Source organism: Pipistrellus kuhlii, unplaced genomic scaffold (genome assembly GCF_014108245.1).
Source record: "Pipistrellus kuhlii isolate mPipKuh1 unplaced genomic scaffold, mPipKuh1.p scaffold_m20_p_16, whole genome shotgun sequence".
Lineage (NCBI taxonomy): Eukaryota > Metazoa > Chordata > Mammalia > Chiroptera > Vespertilionidae > Pipistrellus > Pipistrellus kuhlii.
Window position 1 is genome coordinate 37,047,924 of NW_023425471.1, and position 9,430 is coordinate 37,057,353.

At 35.2% G+C, this 9,430-nt stretch overlaps 1 pseudogene; it reads right to left on the reverse strand.

The window, feature by feature from the left end:
* Positions 1-4,233: 4,233 nt before the first annotated feature.
* Positions 4,234-4,974, reverse strand: LOC118720270 (annotated as a pseudogene).
* Between the last annotated feature and the right edge of the window lie 4,456 nt (positions 4,975-9,430).

Genomic DNA, 9,430 nt, shown 5'->3' on the forward strand with positions numbered 1-9,430 from the left:
ATATTAATTTTTGCTCCCAAAGATGAGCTAGGTCTTATTTTCAGGAGATGTCTTATTTTTCCATGAAGAAGAATATGGTACACATTTATTGTTAAATGAAAATAAAGGAAATTTATTACCTGTATATGGTATGGTAGTACGGTAGTTGTCAACACAAACCAGACAAACTGAATCCTATAGTATCAAGAATTTACTCATTTATTCAATGACAATCATGTCATCATCTTCTGGAACATCATCATAACAATCCAATTCCTGAATTTCCTGGTGAATTTCTTGTGACTCCATTTCTTTCAGAATCAGTGGACCAAATCTCTCATGTTTAGCAATAGCACTGTCTTAAAAAGAGTACTTCTTGTCAAGGTAGCCTGCTCTCAGTGCATTTGCAATGCAACTGTCAGTGATTTTCTCCCATGAATTCTTCACCCAAGACACAACTTTTTGCAGTTTAGGTTTCACAAAGTTTCCATGCTGATTTCTCTCCATTCTATTTTCAATGTAGTCATTAATTTCCATGCTCAAATTGTCTTTGAATGGCTTCTTTATTGCAATATCAAGAGTCTGGAGATAGGCAGTCATTCCTGCGGGAATCATTATCTGATCTATTTTTCTTTCGTGAAGAAATGTCTTCATGTCTTTAGCGTGGTGAGTGCTGGCTGCATCCCAGACTAGCAGACCTCTTTGGCTCCCCCGCATAACAAGCAGCATTAAATCGACCCACTTCCTTATAACTGCTTGTGTGGCCCAGGCTTTTTCAGTTTCAAGAATAAAATCACCCAAAACACATTCAATCTTTTCCTTCTGGCCCTTAGAAATGATTAAAGGTGGTATTTTGGAGCCATCCAGACAAATTGCCAATATACAGGAAACACGTGCACTTTCGTAAGCAGTGGAGGGAATGTACACTAAGGAGGCACCCCGCTGTTCAATTGTTGTTTGAGATGATTGGCCCATAAACACTGCAGTTTCATCCATAGCAATCATGTTGGAAAGATTGTATTTAGAGAAGTCAGCATCATCAATAAAGGACTTGAATGCAAATGCTCGCTTAATAACTTGAGTATCTTCCAACCTAAACAATGTTGTAGATCTTCTTAAAGACAGTTCACTTCGCTGAAGGAAATTATCCAGCCAGTGTTGTGATGCTTTGAAGTCTTTGGGGGCTATGTCAAACTGTGGTGCCATTGCAAGGGCAAATTCTTGAATCTGAGCCCTATTCACAACCAAAGCCTCTGCTCTCCTGTCAACAACCCATTCACAGATCAGGTCTTCCTCTTGGAAAATAATGGTTGCCGACCTGATCCACACTTGTGTTTTTTAGCATTTCCCTTGTCCACTTGCTCAATGAGGTTACCATACTCTGCTCTCCGTTTTTGGACCAATCAGATATTCATCATCTTCTCTTTGCAGAAAGCAGTAAGATTTTGGCCCCAAGAGTCTTCCACGATTCCTTTCTTGTACTCCACGGAGTAGCTTTTTCTTTTTGTGCTCATTTCTAGGGGTAAAAAAATGGAATTGGGGTATCAAGGTGGGGGGAGAGGATCACTTAAAATGACATAGGGGGGATCAGAGGGAGTAATCAAAATGGCACAGGAGTATCAGAGGGGTACTACCATTTTAGTAACCCCTTTTGATCCTCCTGTGTCATTTTGATTGCCCCCTCTGATTCTCCTGTGTCATTTTAAGTGATACCCCTCCCCCCACCCCTGTGCCACTGAACACCTTCACCAGACATCCCCCCTACCCCTTTATCAGACATTTCCCCCCTGGGGCCTGCCTGGGGACTGTCACTGGGCTTGCTGGGGCCTGGATCTGGGCTGGAGTAGGCTCTGCCACTGACTGAGAACCTTCAGTCATCTTGAGAGTGGCCGTGAGAGCATCAGGTAGTGTCACCAGAGACAGAACACCACTCACCACCTTCGCCATGTCCTATCGGCTCTAATCCTCCAGTTCTTCTACATGCATCTGTGAAAGTCTCCCCCTCTCTCCCGCCCCACGCTCACCGCTCACTCTGACCTCTGCTCCGACTCCACATAGCAGTGACATCAGGACTCCGAGTAATGTCACTGGTTGCTAGACGCCAGTCAGGGCTGCCCTAGCGACCAGTTTATGGTAAATTAGTTTTCATTCTGAGATAGAGCCTGGGGGGGGCTTATTTTAGGGGGAATGCCTTATATTTCACTCAGAAGGAAACCTGTAAGTAGGTGATATTTTCGGAGGATGTTTTATTTTCGGGGAAACACGGTATTAGTTCAGTTTGTGATGCAAAAATAATCCTAGTTTTAAGATAAAATACATATATAATACTTCTTACAGAGTTTCTTTATTTCCACTCTTATACTGAACTATCAGCAGGTATTATGTATCATTTAATAACTAGTATACAATAAAACAACTGCCCAGTTTCTATGCTTTAAAACAGTTTGTCATTCTTACCCTCTGGTGTCACCTAATGGTTAGATGTTAAAATTGCAAGTACTCTTTCATATGAATATTCTCAAAAGAATCTGCCTTCTCAGTTTACTTTCCTAAAGTAATACTGTTTAATTGTGTTGTTTTAAATGAAAGCTTTTCAACCTACTTACTTTTTAATATTTAATATTCTATCCAATTTCTAATCTACAGAAGATAATATTATTCTTAAATGGTCCAACAGAGGAATCAATTATAATTTTGAACCCACTGAAAACTGTCAGATATTACATAAACTTGTCATTTTATTCTCCATTATCATGTAGTAAAGTGCAATCCAAATAAAGCAATATATCTGTGAGTATTAGGTGGAAATATAAAATATACTTACTTTGAATTTCTGAATTAGCGTCATTTTGTGTGTTAAAATATTTTTGTTTTATGCATCCCACAACTTAAATCAAAATAAATTACTTTAATTCATAATGAGGCCAAAACTGATTAAAAAAGAATCACCCATTATACTTGTAAAAATTGTTGATTACACATACATACATATAAATAGGCTTCCAGTACTGGAAAAATTCCTCAGAATAACAAAATCTTTTGAAGAGATGTTTTGGAAGAGATTGAGTATGCATGATAGATCTGTTTATTACGCTATTTTATATTCTTTCCTGGTAGGGCTTTAGAGAAAAATGATCATATATGGAAATAAAAAATTGTTGTTACAGATGATGCATTTTAGAAAAGCCTAATAAATCACTATGTATATGGCTCACTATGTTTGTATATTAGCATACTAATAATAGTAATTATTCATTATCTTGAGATAAAATCCCCTTTTCTCTAGTACTTTCAGTATACTACTCTATACTTTTATATTCCATATTCAAAAGATCTGGTTCTTAGTTTTTATACCCTGAGGCTTTTAAAATATGTCACTAGTTCAATAAATGAATTAATCAAATAGTAAGCTCTAGATGAAAGTGAATTTAGATCTCCAAATCTTGTTCTTTTATAGTTTTCTACTGATATATAATTTCATTGCTAGTCTAAATAAAACTGACAAATACAATGAAGATTTTCCCTTGCACAAAATTTATTAGTCATTTTATTGTCATTCAATTCCTTTATTTCAGTTGATCATAGCTTATGACAATTATTTTACTTTGTTGAGAGACAACTATTATGTTATCAGATCTAAGAAACTGGTTTCAGCCGGGACTGGTTTGGCTCAGTGGATAGAGGGTCGGCCTGCGGACTGAAAGGTCCCGGGTTCGATTCCGGGCTAGGGCATGTACCTTGGTTGCAGGAACATCCCCAGTAGGGGGGTGTGCAAGAGGCAGCTGATTGATGATTCTCTCTCATTGATGTTTCTAACTCTCTATCCCTCTCTCTTTCTCTCTGTGAAAAATCAATAAAATAAAAAAGAAAAAAGAAACTGGTTCATTACCATTGATCACTCAATAAATTAATATATAGACATGATTCTGTTAAACAAGAGGTGTCTTATAAGGAAATAATCGTTAAGCTGTGGGTAAGCTCACCAAGGTTGGGCGGATGGTAATGGGGGAGAAGGTCATATATGTAATACCTTAATCAATAAAGAAAAAAAAATTAATTAATTAAAATAAAATCTTTTTTGTGAGAATTGTCAGCTAAAAATATTCAAGAACACCCAAATGGTGAATAATATATTTATTTTTATAATATTAATTGCAAATGAATTTTAAATTAAATTCAAAATATCATAGCTTGTGGCGTTGGTTTCCATTTTGGATGCATGGTAGTTAACTGGTTGACAAACTGTTTAAACTATTAAAGAGACTTCCTCCACTGACAGAGAGCTTGAATAGCCTCCTGGTCAGTTATCCAGAGCAATTATTCACATAGTTAATGAGCTTGGCTTCTTATTTTGGAAGAGAACCATCTTTTTCTAAACTTGTTTGCATTTTTTTCTTTAATGTCTTCTGCAAAACTAGGTCCTTTTGATGTGTTATGCATTTTTTTTTCTTTCTTTTTTTTTTTTTTTAAGGATTCTTGACCTTTTAATCTTGTTGTTAATCTTTTTAAAACTTTTTCATTCTGGTTTGATTTTGCATATTTGGCTAGAGTATCTCAGATTTCTTTATGGAGCTTTTTCTTCAGCTTCCTCATCATCAAAATCATCATCATCATTGTTGTCCTCATCATCTTCAGCAGCAGCAAGTTTAACTTTTTTTTTCTGTGTAAACTTACTATCATTTCCAGGGATAAAACACTTTCCAAATACACTTAGGAGTATCATATTGTCCTCCTCTTCATCTTCTGTCTCTGCATCTTCTTCCCCAGCTATTAAGTGCTGTCCACTAACCACACTGACCCACATTTCAACCCTAAGACCACAGATGGTGTCATTTCAAAGTCACCAAGGGAAACCGTTGGCTGTACAAACATTATCAAAGTTGACAATGTTACTTTAATTGGACTGACTTCATGGTTCACTGCCTCTACTTCAACAATGTGCAATTCATCTTTTTCACCAGCCCCTAAACTGACTATTCTTTTTAAATAAAACATTGTTATTGATTTCAGAGAGGAAGGGAGAAGGAGAGACATAGAAACATCAATGATGAGAATCATTGATTGGCTGCCTCCTACACATCCCACACTGGGGATTTAACCTGCAATATGGGCATGTGTGCTTGACTGGATTCAAACCCAGGACCCTTCAGTCTGCGGGCCAGAGCTTTATTTACTAAGCCAAATCTTTTTATGAAGTTAGTTATAAATGAGATTGTTTCTTAATTTCTCTTTCTGATAGTTCATTATAGAAAAGTAACTGATATCTGTATATTAGTTGTGTAACCTGCAACTTTACTGAATTCATTCATTAGTTCTAATAAATTTTTTGTTAAGTTTTTAAGGTTTTGTATCTATAGTATCATGTAATCTGCAAATCATGACTTTTATTTTTTCCTTTCCAATTTGGATACCTTTTAAGTTTTTATGGCTTAATTGCTGTGTCTAGAACTTGAAATACTGTTTAGAAGTGGCAAGAGTGGACATCCTTGCCTTGTTCCTGATCTTAGAAGTAAAACGTATAGTTTTTCACTGTTAAGTATGATATTACCTGTAGATTTGTCATATATGATATTTATTATATTGAGGTATGTTTTTTTCTATACTTAGTTTTTTTTAGATTTATTTATTATAAATGGATGTTGAATTTTACAGTCTATTGAGATGATCGTATGATTTGTATCATTTGTCTTGTTAATGTGGTGTATCATCATAGTGAATGATTTGTAGATGTTGAACTTCCTTGTATCCCCGGAATAAATCTCACTTGATCATGGAATACAATTATTTTAATGCATTGTTAAATGTTATTTACTAATATTTTATTGAGGATTTTTGTATCCAAATTTATTGGGGATATTGGCTTGTAATTTTGAGGGGGCAGTGTCTTTGTCTGGTTTCAGTTGACCTGGTAAAGTGGGTTTGGAAACAATCCTCCCTCCTCAGTTTTATTTTAAAAAATTGAAAAGAATAGGTATTAACTATTATTTAAATATTGGTATAGTTCACATTTGAAGCCATCTGGTATAATATTTTATACTTGATAACATGCTCTCATGAACTTCATTTTATGGGATTCTTTTAAAAATCCTATAGAACATAAATATATTTTAAAACTACAATATGTCAAACCGTATTATGATTGTCTTTGTTAGACACAAACACAAGGCATTCAATAAATATTTATGAAATATTTTAATGATTAGTAAACTAGTGTTTATCCATGATCTGCCCATGGACCAAGTAAAACAGCTGGCAAGTAGTGGAACTAGGACTGGAAGCCAGGTCTCCCACAGCCAGATCAAGTTTAAAGCAAGCTTCTGCTTTGGCTACTTCCTTTGTGTTTTTTAGTTTTGTGTTATATCTGCTGGATTATATTGCAAGCAATAACAAACAATTCTAACTGATTTAGCAAAAAAGGATAAGGCTAGTCACAGAAAAATTAAATACCTGAGTCAGAAAGCAAGAGAGCATCACATATCTGGGCAGGAAAAACCAAGGGTATGCTACTGGGATCCAGTGTCAGGATGGTTAATATGTACTTCAGAGTCCCAAGAAATAATCTGATGGGTTTATGACTCAGCTGGGTCAGCCCTTGGTCAGGGAAGTTATCTGGTCATGGGTCTCTTAACTGATATTCACAAAAAATATTGGGAATACAGGGCAAATAATTTCTCAAATAAAATCAGTACCAAAACTAGGGAAGGGAAGGTATTGCTAGGCAAAAAATAAAAATTAAATTAAAAAAAAAAGAGCAAATGTCATAAATAAATGAACTGCATTCTTCTAATTGAATACTGGCATATTTGGTCTGAATATTTTCAAGAATATTTAACAAAAAGGTGGAAAGATTACTATAGCCTTGCACAACATCACAGGCTTTCTTTCATTAACATATCTTGCACCATTCTCCTAGGGCTTGTGAATGGTGCCCGCTCAGATTATACAAAGAGCTAGCCTGGCTGGCCATCCCCCAAATCCAGGTTGTAGAGTTGTGTCATTTTAAGTGGTCATTCAGATTTCACCTTGGGTGCCAGACTTTATGCTTAAATATTACATTAAATGCCAGCAGAGATAGGAATTGTTTCCTTATGGAGATACTCTTGATGTATTTATCTCAGAAAGCTCAAATACTAAACTCATTCATGCTAAACTGGCAAATTTTATAGGACAGTCTCCTGACTGAACCCCTTTGCAGCACAATCAATTGCTTTCATATAATGGAAACATTTACATGTATGCTTAATGCTAATTAAGCTTTATGTAACTTCAATCTGAGGACTAATATGGCAAACCTATAATGAATGTCTTAAAAAAATACTTTATTGAAGTATGTTATAAATACAATAAAATGTGCCCTTTTAAGTGTATAATTCTGAGTTTTGACAAAAGAATATGCTTCTGTACCACCACCACAAACAACATGTAAAACATTCTGTCACCCCCCCACACCAATGTTTATTCCCCTTGCAATCAATTCCCCTCAAATAAACACTGACATAACTTTTATCACTTTAGATTAGTTTTGCCTCTTTTAGAAATTCATATTAAATGGAAAAGTACTGTATGTTGGCTTTTCTATCTTACTATTTTTACTCAAAATAAAAGTTTTTGAGATTCATCTATGTTATTGTGCGTATCAGCAGTTTGGATTTCCAAGAAGTTTCTTCCTATATGATTAGGCCACACTTTGTTTATCCATTAACCTGTTGATGAAAATTTTGTACTGTTTCTGGTTTTAGGCTACTATGAATAAAGCTACTGTAAAATTTGTGTACTAGTGAGAAGAAAAATGGTTTCTATTATTTGTGTTTTTTTATATGACACAATTTCCATAGTATAGTTATAGAAATTGCCTTTGAATCCAAAGTATCTGCATTCTATTTCACTGTTACACAAAAAAATTTACTGTTCTATAAGCTGGATCTGTGGGACTTGGTATATTCAATATTTCCAACTTTAAATGAGAGAACTGACATTATCCAAAATGTTATCTAAATTCTTAATTCAAATTCTTCTTGCTTTATAAAACTTTCCCAAGGTATGCTACTCAAAACTAACCATTTTCTTCTTCATTTTACCCAAGTTCTTTATTTATAGCACTGATATAATTAATACACATGAAAAATTACCTACAATTAAATTAATTATGTGAACATATATTTTCTTTTACCAATTTATGACATTTGTGTAGCTCATATGCCCAGTATGTAGCACAGTGTTATGTATATTAGTTATAAAGTGAACGTTCAATAAATCCAGGGTATGGCTCACTCTGGTTCTGAATGCACTCCATAAAAAGTCAAATTGGATAAAAATAAATATCTGTACACATACCTATGCTAAATAAACATTTAATATTCAAACAATTGATACATTTTTTAAAGTTAACTAATTTTGCTTTACTATGCCTGAGAGTACATAGGCCCAGAAAAATGACACACAGTAACCAGTGAGATAATAACATTGAAGATTCAACAGAGAAATAATACATTTAACAAAAGAGAATTATAGCAAAACTAGATTAAATGTTTTGTTTGTTTTTTAAATATATTTTTATTGATTTCAGGCAGTAAGGGAGAGGGAGAGAAATAGAAACATCAATAATGAGAAAGCATAATTGATTGGCGGCCTCCTTCACACCCTACACTGGGGAACGAGCCCACAACATGGGCATGTGCCCTGACCAGAAATTGAACCATGACCTTCTGGTTCATAGATTGATGCTCAACCACTGAGCAACACTGGCCAGGATACATTAAATGTTTCATAAAAATAACATAAAGATGCACAAAATATATGAAACATTAAAATTTGTATAAAAATACTTAAATGGAATACTATGTGGCTGTAAAAAATGAAGTATCTCTAATGAACAAAATCTAAAGAACAAATAAACTAATCAACAAAATAGATCTAGAGACACAGAACCATGAACAGACTGACGAATTTCAAACGGAAGTTGGTGGTTGGGGGCTTGGGGGGTAGAGATTAACTGGGGAACTTATTCATATATGCATAGCCCATGGACACAGACAATAGTGTGGTGAAGGTTTGAGAGGGCCAGGTGCAGGAAGAAGGGGTTCAATGGGAGGAAAAATACAAAACAACATAAAAAAGCAGACATCTATAATACTTTCAACAATAGAGATTTTTTTACAAAAAGAGAATGGGGAAGAAAATGATGGCCAGATAGGCAGAAGTATCGTGCACCTCCTTCTGGAGCCAAACCAGAAAAGCAACTAAATTGGAGAAGATCCACCCAGAATTAAAAAAAATTAGACACAGCTGAGAAGACAATTTTCAATAAGGAAGGACAGAGGATGCCTAGAGAACACTGCTTGCCAGCCATAACTCATGTGGAACCACCACCGTGCCCCGGGAGTGCATGGTACAGTACCTCCCAGCAGGTTCCTAGGTGTCTGCAATGAGCACTCGCCAGAGTGACCTCCCA